Source organism: Microtus ochrogaster, linkage group LG8, assembly GCF_000317375.1.
Source record: "Microtus ochrogaster isolate Prairie Vole_2 linkage group LG8, MicOch1.0, whole genome shotgun sequence".
Taxonomy (NCBI): Eukaryota; Metazoa; Chordata; class Mammalia; order Rodentia; family Cricetidae; genus Microtus; species Microtus ochrogaster.
In genome coordinates, this window is record NC_022033.1 from 25,909,580 (window position 1) to 25,929,961 (window position 20,382).

Below are 20,382 nucleotides of genomic sequence, written 5' to 3' on the forward strand. Positions count from 1 at the left end.
TGGTATTAGGGGAGTGGGTCCGACCTGGCCACGAACTTGCTCTATACCTGAGGATGGTTGTGAACTGCTCATCCTCCTGCTTCCATTTCCCAAGTGTTAGATTACAGGCGCGAGCCATTATGCTCAACCAAGGCTTTTTGATTTAATGATGAGAGGAGTGGGATGCCAAAGATGCTATCAAGAGAGGGTGACGTGAGGTGTTTCAGGTTTTAAAATTATTATTCAAGTCATCTCGTCGGGAATGGATTGCCAGACCAAAAAGTCTACTAAGAGAGAGACTAGGAATTGCAGGCTAGGCTAAAGATGATGGTGGCCTGGCCTTGTTTGTGGTGCTATCCCTTGCTGGTGGAGAAATGCAAGTGTATTTGAAAGGCAGACCGAGGGACGCTGTGGTTGACTGGAAGTGCCAGGCAGAGCAGAGTTGAGGATTTTCCTAAGGATTTGGCTTCATCCCTGGGTGCACCCTGATTGGGGGCCACTCAATACTTATCTGAGACCCAGATCAGAAAACTGACGAGAGAAAGAGCTTTCAGAAGGGGACGATGGAATAATCGCGTAGTGTGACCAAGACATCGAGCTCGGTTTCACAGAACGAGGTTACAGGGGACCTGCGGATGCAGTCTGGGGTCCTCGGTGGGTCAGAGTGGTGGCGCGCGCGGAGAACCTGGGAAGCGCCACTGCACACCGGGTCCCGCCCCTCACTGCGCTGTCCGCTTCCGAGCCCAATAAAGTTATTGAAATTGACGCGGTTGCTAAGGAAGTGGGTCGCCGAGCAGGGTTGCTAAGGAAGTGAGCGGCCGCGTTCTCTCCCCATCCGGGGCAGCGGGGAATGGCTGAGCCCGGGGTTCGCCGGCGCCGCCCGCTCTCGGCTGCGGCTGCAGGTGAGTTCGGGATGCGGGGTCCCCGCGGGGCGCCCAGCGTTGTCCTGGCGTCGCTGCTCCGCGAGCCGCAGTATCCTCTCTGCCCGGCACCTGGGTTATCTGACCGCCAGGTTCCTTCGCGGGCGCGGTCGGCACGACTCCCCATCTAGGCGGCCCCTGCTAAGTCCTCACTGCCTCTCTGCGGCCGTGGTCCCGGGTCCTGGCTGGGGAGGCAGCCCCGGAAGCAAGTACCTGAGGTCCGAACCTCGGAGCTGTGCCTGGCTGGCTGTGTGACCTTGGACAAACCCCTTGCCCTCTCTGGCAGCAGCAGATCTGTCTGTCCAGTGGGGTCCTGACACTTGCCGAGGAGACGTGTACATGAAAGGGTTCCAAGTGGGAAGAGGGAGAGTGGCCCGGGTACTCTATGTGGAGATCAAGAGTCCCGTTTGAAGTCTGTGTGCTTGAGTTTGAAGCTGCGTCTCGTGGCATTGAGTCTTCTGCTCTTCTGTGAAGTGGGATAATGGACTGCTTGCTATGGGAAGCCAATAGGACTGGCGTCTGGAGTAGCTCGGCACATGGGGCTTTTTTTTTTTAATTAGCAGATGTTAATTACACATAATAACGGGTTTCATTATGACGTTTCATGTTTCATTCGTGTGTATGATGTATTTTGGTCATGTTCCTCTCCCACAGACCCCCTCCCTTCTTCCAGTCCCTTCTAATTCCATGCCCTAGGGCAGCTTGCAAGAACTTGGTGCCGGGTTCTTTGCAGGAACGTGGACATTTTACCAATGGCTACACCTCAGAAGAAAATGCGTCCTACCCCCTCAATCACCTTTAATTCCATCTGAGGTGCCGGGGGTGTGGGTGGGGCGTCGTGACACCTCAGGAATGGGCGGGGTCTTGTGAGCCCCTCCCCCTAGCTACCGTTAACTGCCTATAAATCCTTGTGTAGGTAGGGATAGGTACTTGTGAGCCCCCACTCTAGAAAACACCTGGTTAGTGCTTACCGCACTGTAGTGAGGTATTTGGGATGGGATGGAAGCCTTTCAGGAGGGGAAGATGACTTGAGACCAAAGGGCTTAGGTGTGTAGCTTGCCAGCTCACAGGTATTCCTTCTACCCTGGCTATTCCCCAGCCACAGTTTTACTTCTTGGTCTGCTCAGAGGAGGGGAGTTGTTGGTCTCTCAAGAGGTACTGGTGGGAAGAAACCCAGAGATAAGATTCTGTAGATGACGGGGGTGGGGGAGTTATGGTTTCGTTTTGTACTTGTGCCTTGTCCGTTACCCGGTATAAGAAGAACAGGAGTATATTTATCTCTTCTGGGAAGTGCTTAGAGTAGTAGTGATCATTTATAGCTTGATGATAAGAAGTTTTTTGAGGCGTATTATCTCATTTAATCTTCACAGACTTTGTCAGGCAGCTGGTGATACCCGTCTTGTAGATGAGAAACCTGTGCCTGAGAAAATTGAATTTGGCTTGCCTAAGAATCTGAGGTTTACAATGTGATGGAGCTGGACATGCATTTTATCCCCAGCTCCCCGATGCCTCTGCTTTCTCAATAGTAACTGCTAGAAGGCCACAAGGGTATTTTGAGTTGCTTCTAATTGCTTTGGCTAGAGGTTGTTCTCCCAGTGGCATGGGAACAAGATCTCAGAAAAAGCTTTGTTTGTTGAGTTTGCTACTAGCATATATTCATTTTATCTAATAAATTTCATTGACTTTTAAAAATACTTTTATTACTGTAGTTTGTGTGCGTGTGATGTGCATGTGTGCATGTATGTGCGTGATGTGCACGTGTGTGTGCATGTGATGTGCATGTGTGCATGTATGTGCGTGATGCGCATGTGTGTGTGATGTGCACGAGAGCGTGTGCATGATGTGCATGTGTGTGATGTGTGTGTGTGTGATGTGCATGTTGTGTGTTGTGTGTGATGTGCATGTTGTGTGTTGTGTGTGATGTGCATGTTGTGTTTTGTGTGTGTGATGTGCGTGTGTGTGTGATGTGCATGTGTGTGATGTGCATGTTGTGTGTGATGTGCATGTTGTGTGTTGTGTGTGTGATGTGCGTGTGTGTGTGATGTGCGTGTGTGTGTTGTGCGTGTGTGATGTGCGTGTGTGTGATGTGCGTGTGTGTGTGATGTGCATGTGTGTGATGTGTGTGTGTGATGTGCACGCGTGAGTGTCAGCCTATGCTATGGCATGTGAAGGTGAGAAGTCAACTTTGTGGAGCTGATTCTTTCCACCTTTATGTGTGTCCGGGGATGAGGCTCAGGTAAACTCAGGTTGTCAGGGCCTGTGTGGCAAGTGTGGGGCTGAGCCATCTCCCCAGCCCCACTATGACTCTTTTATAAATGTATGTAGTGTGTTTTGCTCACATTCTTCCCCATTATCCTTCCATTCCTGCTGATCTCTCTCTTACCAAACAGTGTGTGTCCTCCCCTCCCCCGTCCACATCTCCCCACTCCTTTGGCAATTCAACCAGTTTAATTAGGATTGCTTATAGCACTGCAAGTGAGGGGTTATCTATCTATTTATTTATTTTTAAGACAGGGTTTCTCTGTGTAGCCCTGTCATAGAACTCACTCTGTAGGCCCTGCTGGCCTCGAACTCAGAGATCCGCCTACCTCTGCCTCCTAAGTGCTGGGATTAAAAGCAGTTCCACCACCCCCTGCCAGTGAGGGGTCGTTTATAAGAGCACAATCAGTTTATTAGTGTTTTGGTAACTGAAGGAAGTGCCTCTTCTTCAGCAACCATGGAGTGCCTATATAGATCTCAGGGAGGCGTGACTGAGTATTGATGGGCTCAGTGTCAGGTATCTACACAGGTAAGCACAGCTGCTGAGAGTCTAGGGGCCACATCCATATCCTACCCAAAGACAGCATTCCATGCACTCCACCCCCGTCCCTCTGCCTCTTACATTCTTTCTATCCCCTCTTCTGTGATGTTCTCAGAACCGTGGAGGGGGTAAAATGTCCCCACTAGGCTGAGCACGCAGTCCCTTACTTTCAGCACCTTGATCAGCTATGAGTCTCAATGACCGCTGCCCACTGCAGAAGAAGCTTCTCTGAGAAAAACTGACTTCATCACTAATCTATAGGCATCAATCTAAATGTTTCAGATGTAGTTTGACAGATATATCATGTTCATTTAGTAATATAGCAGCAGTGGCTTCCCCACTAGGGCCTGTGTCCTCTCCAGCCATAGGCTTTTGGCCAGGTTGCAGCGCCAGATGGGAATTCCTTTCTGTGGAGAAGGCCTCAGATCCAAGCAGAAAGTTGTTGGTTACCCTGTAACAGCCAGACCACTATTGCATGAGTGGGTACATCTCCCTGGGCAGGTCATTATGGTCGGATGAAGCATGCACAGTCAAGTGACACTGCTGGTGACGTTTCTTCCCCAGCATGCTGCATAGCACCTTTCAGTCTTGTGAGGCACAGCCAGCACCAGGGAAGCTTCCAGCTGCTTCTCCAGCAATAACCTCTTACCCTCTCCTTCTGGTGGGCAACCAGCAGCAGTGTCATTAGCCTGTTTTGGGTCTCTCAAGGGCATCTCCAGTGATTTGAATGGGGACTGCTGAGACATCCAGGCTTGTGAACTGAACAACTGCCTGTTTCTTGGCCTCTACAGTGAGTGGCAGCCATTGTTGGACTATTGCATCACGTAAGCCAATCTATCAAATCCCCTTTTAATAAGTACATTCATTCTTAATTCTGTTCATTTAGCAAACCCAGACCAAAATAGCTCATGGTGAGGTAGTCTACCCCTGGCACTAAGGTTTACATTTAATAATGTATGGCTTTTGGGGGGAAATGTATCATTGAAATAGATAGCATTCAAAGTATGAATGCCCCCCATCCCATGCTGGAATGTTTAAAAGTGGCATTCTCTATCTCTCGGCTCGTCTTTAGTGAGGAATTTTGGCTAGATGATTCTAAAGGCCCATCAGTGCTGTTGTGGTTGAAGGTATACAGTTGGGCTGCTGGGTTAAAATCGTGGTCAGCTACACTCAGATTGTATGCCACCCAACAATAGCTTTACTATTTGTGCCACAGCTTCCTCAACCACAGAGCAGGTGATAACAGTGACATCTTATAAGGCTCTTAGGAAGATTGACTTGAGTCTGAGCCATGTGAACTGCCTGGCATGTTTGATAAATGTTAGCTGTCATTATTTGGGTTTAACCTAGCACCTGTACTATATTTCATATTCCATTTGTGGTCAATGAATGAGTATGACGTGTGGTTAGAATCTTAGATCTGTCAATCTTACAAGATCATCATAAGCCTGAGACACTTGCCACTGTGGCATTATGTAAATGTGGGTGTTATCACAGGCTTCCTCCAGGAGCCAGGACTTCCATGCCAGAATGGGCTGCAAAGAAAGGAGCAGTCTGGGGCGGGGTGTAACTCAGTTGGTAGAATGCCTGCCTAGTATGCATGAACCCTGGATTTCACCTCTGGTGCCACATAGAGCTTGGCATGGTGGTACGCGTCTGTAATCCCAGCACTTAAGTGCTGAAGACAGAAGAATCAGAAGTTCAAGGCCACCTTGGCTATATATCAGGTTTGGAGTCAATCTGAGGTACACGAGGCCTTGTTTTTGTTTGTTTGCTTTAAGGAGGTTTTGCTGTTTGACACCAAATTTAGTAAATGTTTATTACACCTCTCTATCCCAGGATGTACAGGATGTTGTACCTCCAACAGTCTTCAAGGAACCCCAAGCTAAATTTACAAGTACCTGTCATTTGACAGAACTTGATCTCCTCACCATTTTGGCATTAGGGGTTTACCAAGGCCTCATGCCTGCTAGGCGAGCATTCTACTAACCAGCCCCATCTCCAGCCTCTTGGTTTTTTTGTTTTGTTTTTGTTTGTTTTGTTTTTGTTTATGTTTTTTTTTTGAGACAGGGTTTCTCTGTAATTTTGAAGCCTATGCTGGTACTAGCTCTTTAGACCAGGCTGGCCTTGAACTCACAGAGATCCGCCTGCCTCTGCTGAGATTAAAGGCACAGTCACCACCACTACCTGGCTCAGCCTCTTATTTTTTGTTTTTTGATAGGGAGAGTCATCTTGGTTGCTTTAACTGCCGTCTAATTTCCAGGCTCAAGTGATCTTGTCACCTTAGCTTCCCGAGCAGCTGAGATTAGTGTTTGTCAATACACCTGCCTTGACTTGTCTGAGTGAATGCATGTGTTGTGTTTTTGTTGGCCACAGAGTAAAGCCACTGTTGTCTTCTACATCTGCTTCCCAAGATGTCTGATAGGTACCTGTGGGGGCAGGAGTGGGAGCCACAGGTGTTCCTATACCCTGATTTCCTTGTTAGCTTTCCTTCCTCCTCTCTCTTTCTTTCCATCTCTTCTTGTCTTCCCAGGCTGGCCTTGCACTTGTAGGTCTCTTGCCTGCCAGAGCCATCTATGGATTTTCGGGTCTTACGTGGTTGACACACTGCTGTCTGCATGGATCTTGATGCTGTTGAGTTCTGAAATGGACCATCACTCAGTCTCACTGGGATTCTTGAGGGAGGGAGGTGCAGATTTAGCTCCCCAGTGGACAAACCCCAAGGGAGAGAAGCCATGCTGCTGGGAGGTAACCCACCTCACAATGGTGTCTTTTGACTCCAAGCACAGTGCTCTTCCTGCCTGTTCCTTGAGCTTCATTTGTGTGACATTTGCTGAACAGCTGTTACGTAGCAGCCCAGCATAGTTTGGGAGTGACAGTGAAGAGATGGGGGAGGTCCTTGTTCTCACCGTTACAGCTCAACGGGTGCATACCAAAAACCAAAAAGTAGACAGACAGGAATCTGAACAGGATGAGCACTGTGGAAGCAGTGGCATAGTGGTGAACCAGAGAGTCACTTCTGGAGGTGGGCACTGTAGCTTCAACTGAGCGGTCAGAAAAGCCATCTGTGTGGGGGTGACATGTTTGTTGAGGCTTACTTTCAGGAAGGGGCTCACCATTTAAAGGTATACCAAAAGGATAAAGACTCCAAGGTGGGAACAAGCTTGGTAAGTTCCAAAAACCACAAGAAGTGGCTATGACGATGGGGTGAGGGTCTACTAAGTGAGCTACATCCCCAGCCCCTAGATTTTGTTTTGCTTGTTTTAAAATCACTTGGAGGGTGGATGGTGAGTTCAGTGTAGAGTGTTTCCTAGTGCACGTGTGCCCTCTGTTCCATCTCCAGCATCACAAGAGGAAACACAAAAGACAGTGAAATCTTACTGGCCTCTGTGGCTTATGATTTGAGAGGGCTTTGGGTGGCAGCTGGAAGTCTCCATAGGAGGTTAGTAAAATGGTGGCAGCAGCAGAAAGACTTGTTTTGGAGGTGGGGCCAGCAGTATGGGAGGATTAAGACGATTCCTGGGTTTTTGGCCTGAGCAGTCAGGTAGATGTTAGAGGTGCCATCTGCCTCTAAAACGTTAGAGGACATTTTGGTGAGGTGCCCTAAGAGGAACAACAGAATTATTCCAAGAGGTCAAGGGTGCAAACCGTACCTTAGGCCCTTGGGAAGGAACCCCCTGGCTTCTGCTGAAGGACGACAGCCAGGAGGATCTGGTAGAGCTCCACCTGAGCTCCCAGAAGACCTGCTTCTCTTCTAGGCTGTCTCTATGCCAGTCTGTGGAGCAGTAAGTGTGGCCTCTGCTAGCTCATGCTGTCTCAGGTGGGTAGCATCGCTGTCCTGGCTTGTGGATCTTGGCTGATGGAGGCTGAGATGAGCCAGCCAGCTCTGGGGGAGAACATAGACTCACTAGCACAGCTCGCTCCCAGCGCCTCAGATGGCCATGCTCTCCCTGCCAAAGTGCCTCTTTCCTGGCTGCTGGACAATAGATCTTAAGGCTCAGAGCATTTTAGACGGGAGAAGGTGCTGAAAAGCTGCTGTGTTCTGCCAGAATTCCTCGAGGACTCCCGAGAGTAGTAGTTCATCCTCGCAGGGATCCAGGCCTCATTTCACAAGTCCCAGCGACAGCCTTTAGACATTGGCCTTCACTGGAGCTCATTCTGCGTCGTGAACAGTAGACGTACAACTGCCCTGTCTGCTGCCTTTTAGCTCTGTGTTCATGATGCTCCTTCTGGGTTTCTTGTCAGCTGATTCTCAGTCAGTCATGGTCGTGTGGAGTATGGGTCGGGCTGTTTCTAGGTGAGGACTCCGAGATACTGAGAGGTCATTCCTGCGCGTCAGTGTATTAAGGATCTACGAGTGCTGAGGCAGGTAGAGTCTTGCTGGTCCAATGTGTTGTGCATGACAGAAGCACTCTTGTTACTACTGGGTACCTCTTGAAAATGCAGTCTAAGTCTAGATCAGAAAACTCAGGATCTGGATTTTACCACCATTCCCAGATACACTCATTTAGGAGGTCCCTAGGTACACTCACCTAGGTGATGGGAAGCGAAGCCAGGCACTCCTTCCATTTTCCTGCCAGTCAGGCCTCAGTAGCTGCCAGCAATGCAGCCTTGGCCAAGTACGAGGAGCTACTGGAAGGTCTGAGGTGTGGAGTCACCGTAACAGCTGGATGACTTTTGGGTGGCGCAGTTCAAACAGCTGGATGGTTTGAAAATGGGGCTCTCCCAGCTGCGGGTGGCTAAAATACCTGTTGTCAGATCACCACTGTATCCAAGATCTGAGTTGTCAGATCCATCTCCAGGGTCACTGTGGTTAACCAGACTCAGAGAGAAACGCCTACAAAGGCAAGAAGTACAAGCCCTGACCTACAGCCTAGAAGATGAGAGCTGTGTGTACCCTGACCTCCTTCGTCATGAGTGCCTGTGCCTGTACAAGGCCGAGGTCATGGCCTGAGGCTGAAAAAAAAAAACCAAACCCCTAGGACTTGGCAGTGATAACAGTGAGGTGATAGGGTGCAGGGATGCCTCCTGTTGCTGAGCCAAGCGCTTGCAAGCCCTCTTTCATTTCCCAGCAGCCTTGTACACGAGCTGTTCCTCCCCTTCCCAGAAGAGGGAAGTAGAGACACCAAGAATCGGCTACTTTCCCACATATGCTGACCCCAAGTCCACTGTTCAAAAAACGTTATTTATTACTTTTTATCGTGTGTGTATGTTTGTGTGTGCATGGTGTGTGTGCCACAGTGTACCTGTGGAAGTCAGAGGACATTTGCATGGGGTCAGTTCTTTTCTTCTACCTTTCCATGAGTTTCAGGGTTCAGACTCTGTTGTCCACTGAACCATGCTGCTGGTCTTCTACTACTCTGTCCTCCTTTTTATAGAACCCAGAGCCTCCTGCACGCTAAGCACATACTCTACCACAGGGCTCCATCTATTTCTCAGGTGAGCAGTGACCACAGTACCCATGAAGTTTGTCAGAGGCCTCTCTTCTGTGCCTGGGTAACTGGTTTGAAATGCTAATAGAGACAAGGGGCTTCAAACCAGGCACAATGGTACTTGGTTAGAACTCTAGCTCTCAGGAGGTGGGTGTAGAGGGTCAGGAGTCCAGGGTCAAGGCAACACAATTCCTTTGAAGTCAGCCAACCTTACAAGAGACCCCATCTCAACACACAAAGAAACAGACCAAAAAGTGGCTTCAAAGTCTGTTTGAGGAGGCCAGGAATTCCTTGGGCTGTTTTAGAGTGTGATGGTGAGTCTCAGTGTTCAATGGCTGAGGCTATGGAGACCCAGCTCTGGGCTAGCTAGGGTAACCCTCATGCTCTGTAGCAGCCTAGCTCCAGGTCTCGCAGAATCCAAGCTGGACTCTGAGCTTCTCTCCTAAGTCACTTAGCCCTCAGGGGAGAGAAGGGGGCAGCAGAAGTCCTGCAGTGCGGTACCTTTAGAAAGTTTTGTCCAAGCCGGGTGGTGGTGCACACCTTTAATACCAGCACTCAGGAGACAGAGACAGGCTGATCTCTGTGAGTTCGAGGCCAGCCTGGTCTACAAGAACTAGTTCTAGAACAGGCTCCAAAGCTACAGAAAAACCGTCTTGAAAAAAAAAAGTTTCTTGTCAGGCTGGTAAGATGGCTTAGTGGATAAAGGTGCCTGATGACCTGAGCACAAGTCAGACACGCTTGGTGGACAGAGAGAACCAGCTCCTGCAACAAAACTATGATGGCACACGCCTTTAACCCAGCACTCCAGAGGCGGAGGAAGGTGGATCTTTGTGAGTTCAAGGCTATTGTGGTAAACAGCCAGTTTTAGACTAACCAAAGCTAAATGGCAAGACCCTGTCTCAAACTCATCCCCCAAATTTAAAAATATTTTTAGAAGATTTATTAGTCAATCCTATGATAGTACAGAAAATTCTGGCAGGATTTTAGCAGTAATTCTGCCACCTGTATTGTGACATGGCAAATAAGTCAGCCTGTCTGGACCTCAGTGCCTGTCTCTCTGTGTATGTTTATGCGTGACTGTAGCTGCATATGCAAACACATGGCATTTTCTTCTCCCTTGGTGCCTCTACGCTGGGTTTTTCCCCTGGGTGGGGCTTCCGGAGCACATTTCTTTTTTTTTATATTTTTTTATAATTTATTTATTATTGTTTTTTATGTGCATTGGTGTTTTTTTTTAAATATTTATTTATTTATTTATTATGTATACAATATTCTGTCTGTGTGTATGCCTGAAGGCCAGAAGAGGGCACCAGACCTCATTTCAGATGGTTGTGAGCCACCATGTGGTTGCTGAGAATTGAACTCAGGACCTTTGGAAGAGCAGACAATGCTCTTAACCACTGAGCCATCTCTCCAGCCCCCCGGAGCACATTTCTTAACGGTCAGCTCTCCTGGCCATTGCCACCAATCTGTGTCGTGTCTTTATTATTCATTTATTTATTTATTGTGGGTTTTGAGGCAGGGCTTTGCTGTATAACAGCTTTGGCTGTCTTAGAACCCACTCTGTAGACCAGGCTGGCCTCAAACTCACAGAGATCCACCTGCCTCTGCCTCCCGAGTGCTGTGATTAAAAGCATGTACCACCACCACCCAGCTCTGACTGCATTACATCTTGAGGTGGGACTGTTTAGGGATCATTGTGTCTCCTCACTTTGTCACCTGACTGCAGACACTGAGCCCGTCACCGCTGGCAGACCTGTCTTTAGCATACTGCTGCACTAGAGAGCTCCCTCACTGGTGACAGTGGGACTTTAGTTTGGTAGTTACAGCACTCTCCTTTTCTTACACTAGAGCACAGTGAAGACGTGGGTGTGGTCCAGGGGGAATAGAAAGAAGACTGGGATTTGGGACGTTAACACACTGTCACCCACACTGCAGTCCTTAATAGCAAGCACCTTTAGCAGGGGTATCAGTGGGGCTGTGTGGCCTTTAGTTTAGAACACAAACTGGGCAGAATAGGAGCAGAAGCGCTGCACAGCCTCTAGCAGCCCAGGGGTGGCAGCAGCCATCCCTCTGCTGATGACTCAGGAACATGAGCACAGAGCCCACTGGTGAATCGTAGAACACAAGTGTCTGCTCAGGTGACTGAGATGACTACAGAAGGTGGTCTTCGGTTTTGCAGGAGGAAGAGTAAGGAATCTGGGACACCCTGAGAAGTGGTGTTTCTCCTTGATGCTTCACTCAGCAGCCTTTCTAAAAAGGGAAAATGTTCCTGTTTATGAAAATAAAATTATTTCCGTTGAGGAAATATCAAGGAACTCACGGAAAGACCAAGTCCTATCACCTAGAAATAACAACCCTGCTACTGCCCGCGTGCAAATGTGTTCCACTGTGTTTGACCTTCGAGAAGTGCAGGTCCTGGGTGTTTCTTACTGTCCTGAAGGCTGTATCCAGGGTTTACAGAGTGTGAATAATGCTACCGAGAGAATGAATTAGTGATGGTTCTCATGCAGCTTCGTCCGTTGTCCACATTTCTGGTTTTGTTGTTGTTGTTGTTTGTTCTTAAGGCTCCGGGGACTTAAACTAGTGCCTTTTGCAACTCTACCACTAATCTGTGTGCCCAGAAGCTTTCCTTGACCTCCAGCTGGCCTTGAATTTACAAAGTTCTCCTCTCAGCACCCCCTCCCCCCCACACACACGGGAGCTGAGACTACTGGTATGTTCTACTGTAGCTGGTAGTGTTTATATTTCCAACCATAATTAAAAATTATTTAATGAAAAGCTGTTGAAAGGAATCAGCCTTGGTAGTGCATGCTTTTAATCCCAACACAAGGGAGGCAGAGGCAGGCGGGTCTCTGAGTTTGAGGCCAGTCGGGTCTACAAAGTGAGGTCCGGGATAGCGAGGGCTATCATACAAAACAAAACAAATAAACAAGCAAAAGAAAGTAGCAAGGAACAGTGACCTATCACCTCCAGGCTATACCAGCGTCAGGCAGCCCCCTCCTCTAGTCCCATCTACTCACCCTGATTATTTTGAAACAAATTGTAGAACACATAACTTTATCTGAAAATGCTTTTATCTATCTTAAAAAGATAAAATTATTTTTAAAATACCGATTTTTTTTTAAAGCAAAAAGAATTTATTTTATCTTACAATTGAAGGGTACAGTCCATAAAACGTAGCACATTGAAGTGGCTGGTCAAATCCTATACAGTCAGGAATTGAGTGATATATAGTTGTCTGTGTCTTAACTCCCTCCTTCCACTAATATAATTTCTCTACTGATGATAAAATGCACCCTCTCGTGTAGGTGTATGCATTACTTTGAATGTAATCGACCCCCCATAAAATACTGATTTTTATTTTATGTGTGTGTGCCTGCATGTATGTATGTGCAATACATGCATAGAGGTGCCCATGGAGAGCAGAAGATGTTAGACCTCCAGAAACTGGAATTACAGGTGGTTGTGAGCCTCCTAATATAGATGTTATGAGCCAAATCTGGGTCCTGAGCAAGAGCAGCACATACTCTTAACTACTGAATCACTTCTGTGGTTCCTCTTTTAAAAAACATTTTATGTAGTGTGTGTGTGAATGTATTGGTCAGAGAACAACTTCTAGGAGCTGGATCAAATTCAGGTTGTCAAGCTTGCTCGGCGAGTGCTTTTTAACTACTACGCATCCCAGTGACCCTAGAAACTTCATGTCTTTTCTGGATGAGCACACAGAATGAGAAGCTTTTGGCAGTAAGGCTTTTCCAGGCAGGTGGGAGTTCAGAGTCTGATTCTGAGTATCGAGTGTCACAGGGAGTGGGGTGCACTGTGAATGAGCTGAGAGGTGGTACATCCGGGAGAAGGGACACGACAGTGCCTTCTGTCAATCATGACAGCACTGGTAAGAAAACAACCAGACCATGGCATTAGCCATGATTAAAAAGCTTGAGCTGGCCGCACAGTGGTGGCGCACGCCTTTAATCCCAGCACTTTGGAAGCAGAGGCAGGTAGATCTCTGTGAGTTCGAGGCCAGCCTGGTCTACAAGAGCTAGTTCCAAATGCTGGGATTAAAGGTGTGCACCAACAGCAAAAAAAAAAAAAAAAGAAGAGCTAGTTCCAGGACAGGATCCAAAACTATAGAGAAACCCTGTCTCGAAAAACAAACAAAACAAACAAACAAAAAAGCTTGAGGTGATCTATGCAAGAGAAGTAGATTGTTTATTGTATAATCCACCTGAGATACTGTTTTTCATAAAGAAGTAGGGGGACAGGATTGGGAAGATGGCTAGGTTAATAAAGTGCTTGTCACACAACCACGAGGACATGTGTTCTCACCTCCAGACCCACATAAAAAGCTGGGCATGGTGGTGTAGGTCTCTATTCCCAGTGCTAGGGTGTGCTGGCTAGCCAGTTTAGCAAATCCATGAGCTGCAGATCCAGGGAGACACCTGAATAAAAAATAAGGTCTAGCGGTGGTGGCACTCGTGTTTAATCCCAGCACTTGGGAGGTGGGGGGGGCAGGCGATCTTTGTGAGTTCAAGGCCAGCCTGGTCTACAAAGTGAGTTCCAGGACAGCCAATGCTGTTCCACAGAGAAACCCTGTCTTGAAAAACAAACAAACAAGATGGAGAAATGTTTGGGGACCAGGGACAACCTCTGGTTTCCACTCCCATGTACACCCACACACAAGAAGTAGGGGAACAAGGCAGGTGTGATTGTGCACACAGGTAATCTCAGCACTTGGGAAGAGAATGCAGGAAGGTCAGGAGTTCAAAGTTCTCCTCAGGTATATAGCTCATGGTGTGGGGTTAGATGGTCTAGGCTAAATGAGACCCTGCCTTAAAGGAGAGAGAATGGTAAGGTGAAGATGGACGGTGCTTTGGCGCACTGAGGGCTGGGGCTGTTGACTGACACAAACCCCAGGCTCACTGTGGGTGGGGTGTCCTGGAAACCTGAATTAATTTATAGGAAATCTATGAGATTTCAATAAATACAAAATTAAATACAAAAAGGGGTTTCTGTCCCACCCCCAGATAAATGATTTGTTTGTATCACCAGATACAGAATGTTCAGTGCCATTTTGTGATCAGTGCAGGGGTGTACTGCCCATCTTTTTTTTTTTTAAAGATTTTTTTATTTATTATGTATACAGTATTCTGTCTGCAGGTCAGAAGAGGGCACCAGATCTCATTACAGATGGTTGTGAGCCACCATGCGGTTGCCGGGAATCGAACTCAGGATCTTTGGAAGAGCAAAGTGCTCTTAACCTCTGAGCCATCTCTCCAGCCCTGCACTGCCCATTTTACTGGGCACACTTTCAGGCTGCTTACTAAGAATGTGTCATCTACAGATGCTTAAACCCAAATCAAAGTGCTAGCCTTGTCTCCCCAAGTCCTCTTCAGGGTCCAGATCTGATGGTACAGGAAGTGAAAGGAACTTATGGTATCTGAAGGCAAATGAATCCACTCACACTGTGCTGTTCCAAACAAGTCTGTTTATTCTTCTGCTTCTATTCTAATTCTCCTGTTCTACTTCTAATTCCTCCCAGCTTCTTCTCCAGCCTAAAAACTCTCTTTACAAGAGGCTTGAAGCAAAGAAAAAGTTACAAGAGTTACCTCTCATTAGTCAAAAGCACATTCCTAGGGTAAGCGATAAGGAACTGAACCATTGCCATGGCAACACAAGGGTTTCAAGGCTACAGGGGCAAGACTGTAATCAGAGCCCAGTGGCACAGTATCCATAGGTCTTTTATCAGCTAGACTTGGCAAGCGAAGAGTTGGCATGCTTTTCTTAGGGTGCTTTGTGTAGCAACCTTGGTTGGACACCTGCAGCTCTGACTTTGTGCATAGCTGTAAAGCTTTAAACTTATGGTCTATTTACAAAAAGCCTTTTGTCTAGTTGGAACTTGCTTTGAGGTAAAAGTGAGCTAATTGTGTGTAGTTTGCTTTAGACTGAGGAGAAATTTGTTATTTTATGATATTAACCTAAGTAAAAAGGAACAAAGTGGGCTTTTAAGTGTTTATAGTTATGGGACAAATAGATCTAGTAATGAAACATATCCTAGTATATTTTCTATTTATCAAAATTATGTAACTAAATGAAAATTCATCTTTCTGACTACCCACAGATATGTGCCCATAAAATTGAGATGTAATAATGAGATTACATATACACATCACATGAGCAATGCAGGTACTGGGGAGACACCAAGCTGCTTTAGCAAAAGTGAACAACAGTTTCCAGAGTCAATGGTCCTGCAGGCCTTGCCTGAGCAGGATTAAACTCCATCAGAGAAGCGTTCATCTGGTGGGTTGACATCTGAACACTAGTTGTCACCTGCTGTAACTCCCAGGGCCTCTGACATTTCCCCAAGCAGGGAGTGGTTTTATTGCTTCCTCCCACTTTGATTATAAAAATCAAATACATGAACCCATCAGAAAGTCCAAAGAACAGAAAGACAGACATACAAAAGACATGCAAGCTCACCAACCAGATAGCACTGTGACCCACAATCTATTGCCCCATTAGTGGGTGCAGTACTTTGGGGCATGCTTCTTACCAGCCTCACTCAATAGAAGTAATTTTGTTCTTTTAGACAGGGTCTAACAGTACCAATGGCTGGCCTGTCACCTGCTATTTAGACCAGACTAGCCTCAAAATCACAGAAATCCATCTGCAGCTGCCTCTACTGGGATTAAAGGCATGCACCACCACTGCCCAGCTTACATAAGACTCTTAAGACTGAGCGAGTAGAGACCATGCAAATGCTCATATCTGTTGAGCTCTAAAGCTCATGCTGTGGTCTTTTTTTTTTTTTATCACAGTAAGCAATTTTTTAGATTTATTTTTATCTTATGTATTTGAATGTTTTGCCTAAATGTGTGTCTATATACTATGTGTACACCTGACCTGCAGAAGTCAGAAGAGGGTGTTGGATCCCTTGGAACTGGGGTTACATATGGTTGTGAACTGCCATGTAGGTGCTGGGAACTGAACTCAGGTCATCCGCAAAAACAGTGCTTGTAATTACTGAGTCATTTCTCCAAATCCTACCTGCATTTAAAAGAAAATTTATGTTTATGCTTATGAGTGTGTGCTGTTTATGTTTAGTTGCTCAAAGAAGCCACAAGAGGGAGGCAGATCCCTGAGGCTAGAGTTACAGATCATACTAAGTCACCATGTGGGTCCAGGGAACTGAACCTGTGTCCTCTGTGAGAACAGTTTCTTCCTCTTAACCACGGAGATATCGCTTTAGCCTTCTAATTTAATTGTTTATAACTAGGTATATTAACATTATTCAAAAACGTTTTTGTTTCTGAGATAGGAGCTTATGTATTTGAAGCTTCAAACTTGGTATAACTGAAGATGACTGAATTTTTTACTTCCTTGCCTCCACCTTCCCAGTGCTGCACCACCATGTCTGTGTGTTTTTGGTGCTGGATATCAAACTCAGGGTTTCTTTTATGCTCAGCAAGCTTCTCCCATGTGAGCCACATTCCTAGTCCATGATTTAAAAAGGTTGACTAGATAGTGTATGGCCACATGCTCTAAAATCCAGTGGGTGTAAAAGTGCACACAGTGACTTTCTTCTCCTACCTTGGCCTTGCCCCCTGGCTCTTTTAGGGAAACCAGCCACCTGACAACCATTATTGCTATGTGGCTCTTGCATCTCCCTCCAAATGTGTGGAGGCTGGATTTGTTGTTAGTTTTGGTATTTTGAGACAGGATCACTCGGTATTGTCAGGCTAGCCTTCAGATCACCGTCCTTTGCCTCAGCCTTCTGAGTGCTTGGATTAAGGTATGTAATACCACACCAGCCTACCCTACAGATAGGTTTTGTGCAATCACAAGAAAATGAAGAACTAATCCCTCAATGCAGATTTCATGTTCTTTTAAATATTCTGCAAGATAGTGATGTTTTGTAACCAGAGATGAACAAACTCTGTGTGTGTGTGTGTGTGTGTGTGTGTGTGTGTGTGTGTGTGTGTGTGTGCGCGCACATGCATGCGCGCACTCGTCTCCAACGCCTGGGCCCTGGTGATCCCCCCACTTTACCTCCCCAGTGTGCAAATCACAGGTGTGAGTCACTATGCTCATTTGGAAATCTTGTAACTCCCATTGTGAAAATGCATCTTAGGGACCAGGGTGAGAATGTCCTTTCCAACAGTGTACTTCAGGATTTCGGGGTCCTGATACAGAGACTGACGCTTCCCTAGGCAAAGTCTGTGAATGAAGGTGGTTTAGGCTGGCTGACAATATTGCTTTTATTTCCTGTGGTGCTTTTCTGACAGTGCACATGATCTGTGGCACAGGCTGCATCTCAGACACTCCATCCTTGAGCCCTGGGCAGGCCGTTGACAGGCCTGCCCTGTTCTCTTAGAGGACAGCGTTGCCGTGTATTGATTAGAGATGTATTGTGTGCTCTGTGTGTGTGGACTGCTTCTTGCAGGGCTGCTTCTGTGGAACTGCCAGACATTTATTTTTATCCCCATTCGAAGAGGCCGCACACCTATGAAAGGAGAATTAGGAAAATACAGATGTGTTGGAAGAACAGGGAAATCTCCTGCATTCCCATCACCAAAAGTGGACCACTGCTGATGTTTCAATGACTGCTCTGTTTTTTGAGACAGGGTTTCACTGTGTAGCCCTGACTGTCCTGGAACTAGCTCTGTAGACCAGGATGGCCTTGAACTCACAGAGATCTGACTGCCTCTGCCTCCTGAGTGCTGGGATTAAAGGTGTCTGCCACCACCCAGCAAGTGTTTTATTTTTATATAACAATGACATGAAGCCATTCAATTTTATAAACTGCTTTTTCATCTGTAACCGTTTCCCTGGTATTATAGAGTTTTGCTAAATGTCTTTCTTTTCTGCTTTAAAATATTTTATTAAAATCTTTTTTTTATAAAACCAGGTACTCTTGAGACAAAATAAATTTAAGTTATTGCTATTTTTTTGGTGGGGGGGACGAGCACTCTCTGCGTTGTCCAAATTGATTTTAAACTCAGGCTCGTGACCTCTGACTGAGCATCTGGGGTCAGCCAAGACCAAGTGTCTTTTTAACGATGGCACAGTGTGGTGGACTTTTCTTTCTGAGACAGGGTTTCACCCTGTAGCCATGGCTCTCCTGGAACTTATTATGTACATCAGGCTGGCCTCAAACTCACAGTGACCCATCTGAGCACTTCAGCCTCCAGAGTGCTGGGGCTAAAGGTGTGTGCCACATGTTCAGCTCATGTCTCATTTGCTCACTGTACTTTTAAAAGAGAAATTATAAAATACTGCAGGTTGAGTTGAATCTCTTTCCCTGTCTAATTGCCTTTTCTCGCTTGTTTCTCCACTGTCCAGTTCGGGCAGCTGGCTCCCCATTGGTGTGTACACCGTTCTCTACGACTTGGTCTCGGTGGGTTTTTTTGGAGACAGGGTCCCATTTTGTAGGTGAGTCTGAACTAAACCTTACCAGTTCAAGGACTGACTCACTTTTTCTGCAAAAGTCCAAATTGGTAAATATTTTGGTTTTGGGGGGACCTTACTTTCTCTGTTACAGCCATTCTACTCAGCCTTTTATAGTCACTGGAGATCTAGGCTTATGCAAACGAAGGGTCACGCTATGTTTCAGTGAATGGCATTTACAGAGATGGGTGTGGGCCTGGTTTGGGCTGTGGCTTGTCTTGAAGCCACACTGGACTACCTGTAATATTTTAATTTTGGTTTCCCATAAATTGATGTGTAGCTGTCACTTTCTGTTATTGTTATTATTACACTGCTGGGGGCTAGAGATGTAGCTCAGTTGGTGGAGTATTTGTGTCAGCTAGGCATGGTGGTACATGCCTGTGATCCTACCACTTGAGAGGTAAGGCAGAAGAATCAGAAGTTCAAATTGGCCTCAGCTGTATGGTGAATTTGAGGTCAGCCTGGGCAGTGTAAGACCCTGTATCAAAAACAGAAGCATCCTTGTCTGTGTTTCTTTCTGCACATGTGCAAGGTTCCATCAGAACATGAACATGTGGAGAAGGTGGAGCTGCTGAGGGTTTTTTGTAGCACAAATTCTAATTGTTTTTCATAGTAAAGCTTGGAGTCGGCTATCAGGGGTGAAAGCTGAAGGATCAGAGAAGCAGAGCCACCAGCCACTACAGTTCTTACCTCTACCAGTGCTCAGACCAAAGTGGCGATCCTGTCCTCAGACTGCACTGAGCTCCTGTCTCCTCCCACTTTATATTCCTCTCTCCTCTCAGCCTTGCCACTCCTCTCCCCACCTTCCTAGTGCTGGGATTAAAGGCATATGATCCCAAGTGCTGGAGTCACCTCTGTGTGAGCTCTGCTTCTCTTTTAGACTGGATCGATTTCATGTATCCCAGGGTGGCCATGAACTAACAGAGTCTGCCTCTGTCTCCCGAGTCCTGGGATTAAAGGTTTGTGCCACCACTGCCTGGCCTCTAGTGGCTTAGGTCTGCACTCTAATCTTCAGGCAAGCTTTATTTGTTAAAACACAAACAAAATATCTCTACAATTTTTTTTTTTTTTGAGGCAGAAGCTGATGCAGAGTCCATTGAGGGATGCTGCTTACTGGCTTGGTCTCCATGGCGTGCTCAGCCCGCTCTCTTTCTTCTTTAAATTTTATTTATTTATATTTTATACATGAGTGCTCTGTATATATGCCTGCAGGCCAGAAGAGGGCATCAGATCCTATTATAGATAGCTGTGAGCCACCATGTGATTACTGGGAATTGAACTCAGGACCTCTAGAAGAGCAGCCAGTGCTCTTAACCTCTGAGCCATCTCTCCAGCCTGTTGTGTATGACACATAAGTGCTCTGCCACTGAAACACACTCACAGCCCTCTGCTTACATTTTTTGACCGGTGTGCTGTTTAAATAAGGTGGGAGGAATAGGAGAAGAGGAAGAGGAAAATGTTGGAGGGTTTTGATTCTGGAAACCAAACCCCGAAATCCCCACAAGCTCAGCACCGCTGTCCCACAGAGCTGCATCTTGCTATCACTCTGTTTTCTTTGAGACAAGATTCTTACCATGTAGCCATGGCTGGCCCAGAACTCACTATGTAGACCACAGAGTTCTGCCTGCCTCGGCCTCCTGAGTGCTGGGCTGTTTTTTTTTTTAAAATAGTTACACTTATTTATTGTGTATGGATATGTTTCTGAGTGTGAATGTGTGTGAGTGTATGTATGTGTGCAGGCGTGTGCATGTCATTGTGAATGTGTGTGAGTATGTATGTGTGCAGGCGTGTGCATGTCATTGTG

The 20,382-nt window shown here is 46.6% G+C and overlaps 1 protein-coding gene across 1 annotated transcript in view; it reads left to right on the plus strand.

Moving 5' to 3' along the window:
* Positions 1-809: 809 nt before the first annotated feature.
* Kif3b (kinesin family member 3B) overlaps positions 810-20,382 on the plus strand; it is a 47,318-nt gene continuing 27,745 nt past the window's right edge. The window contains exon 1 of the mRNA XM_013352250.2: positions 810-881. The gene's annotated coding sequence lies outside the window, so the exon portion shown is untranslated. The remainder of the gene's footprint in view (positions 882-20,382) is intronic.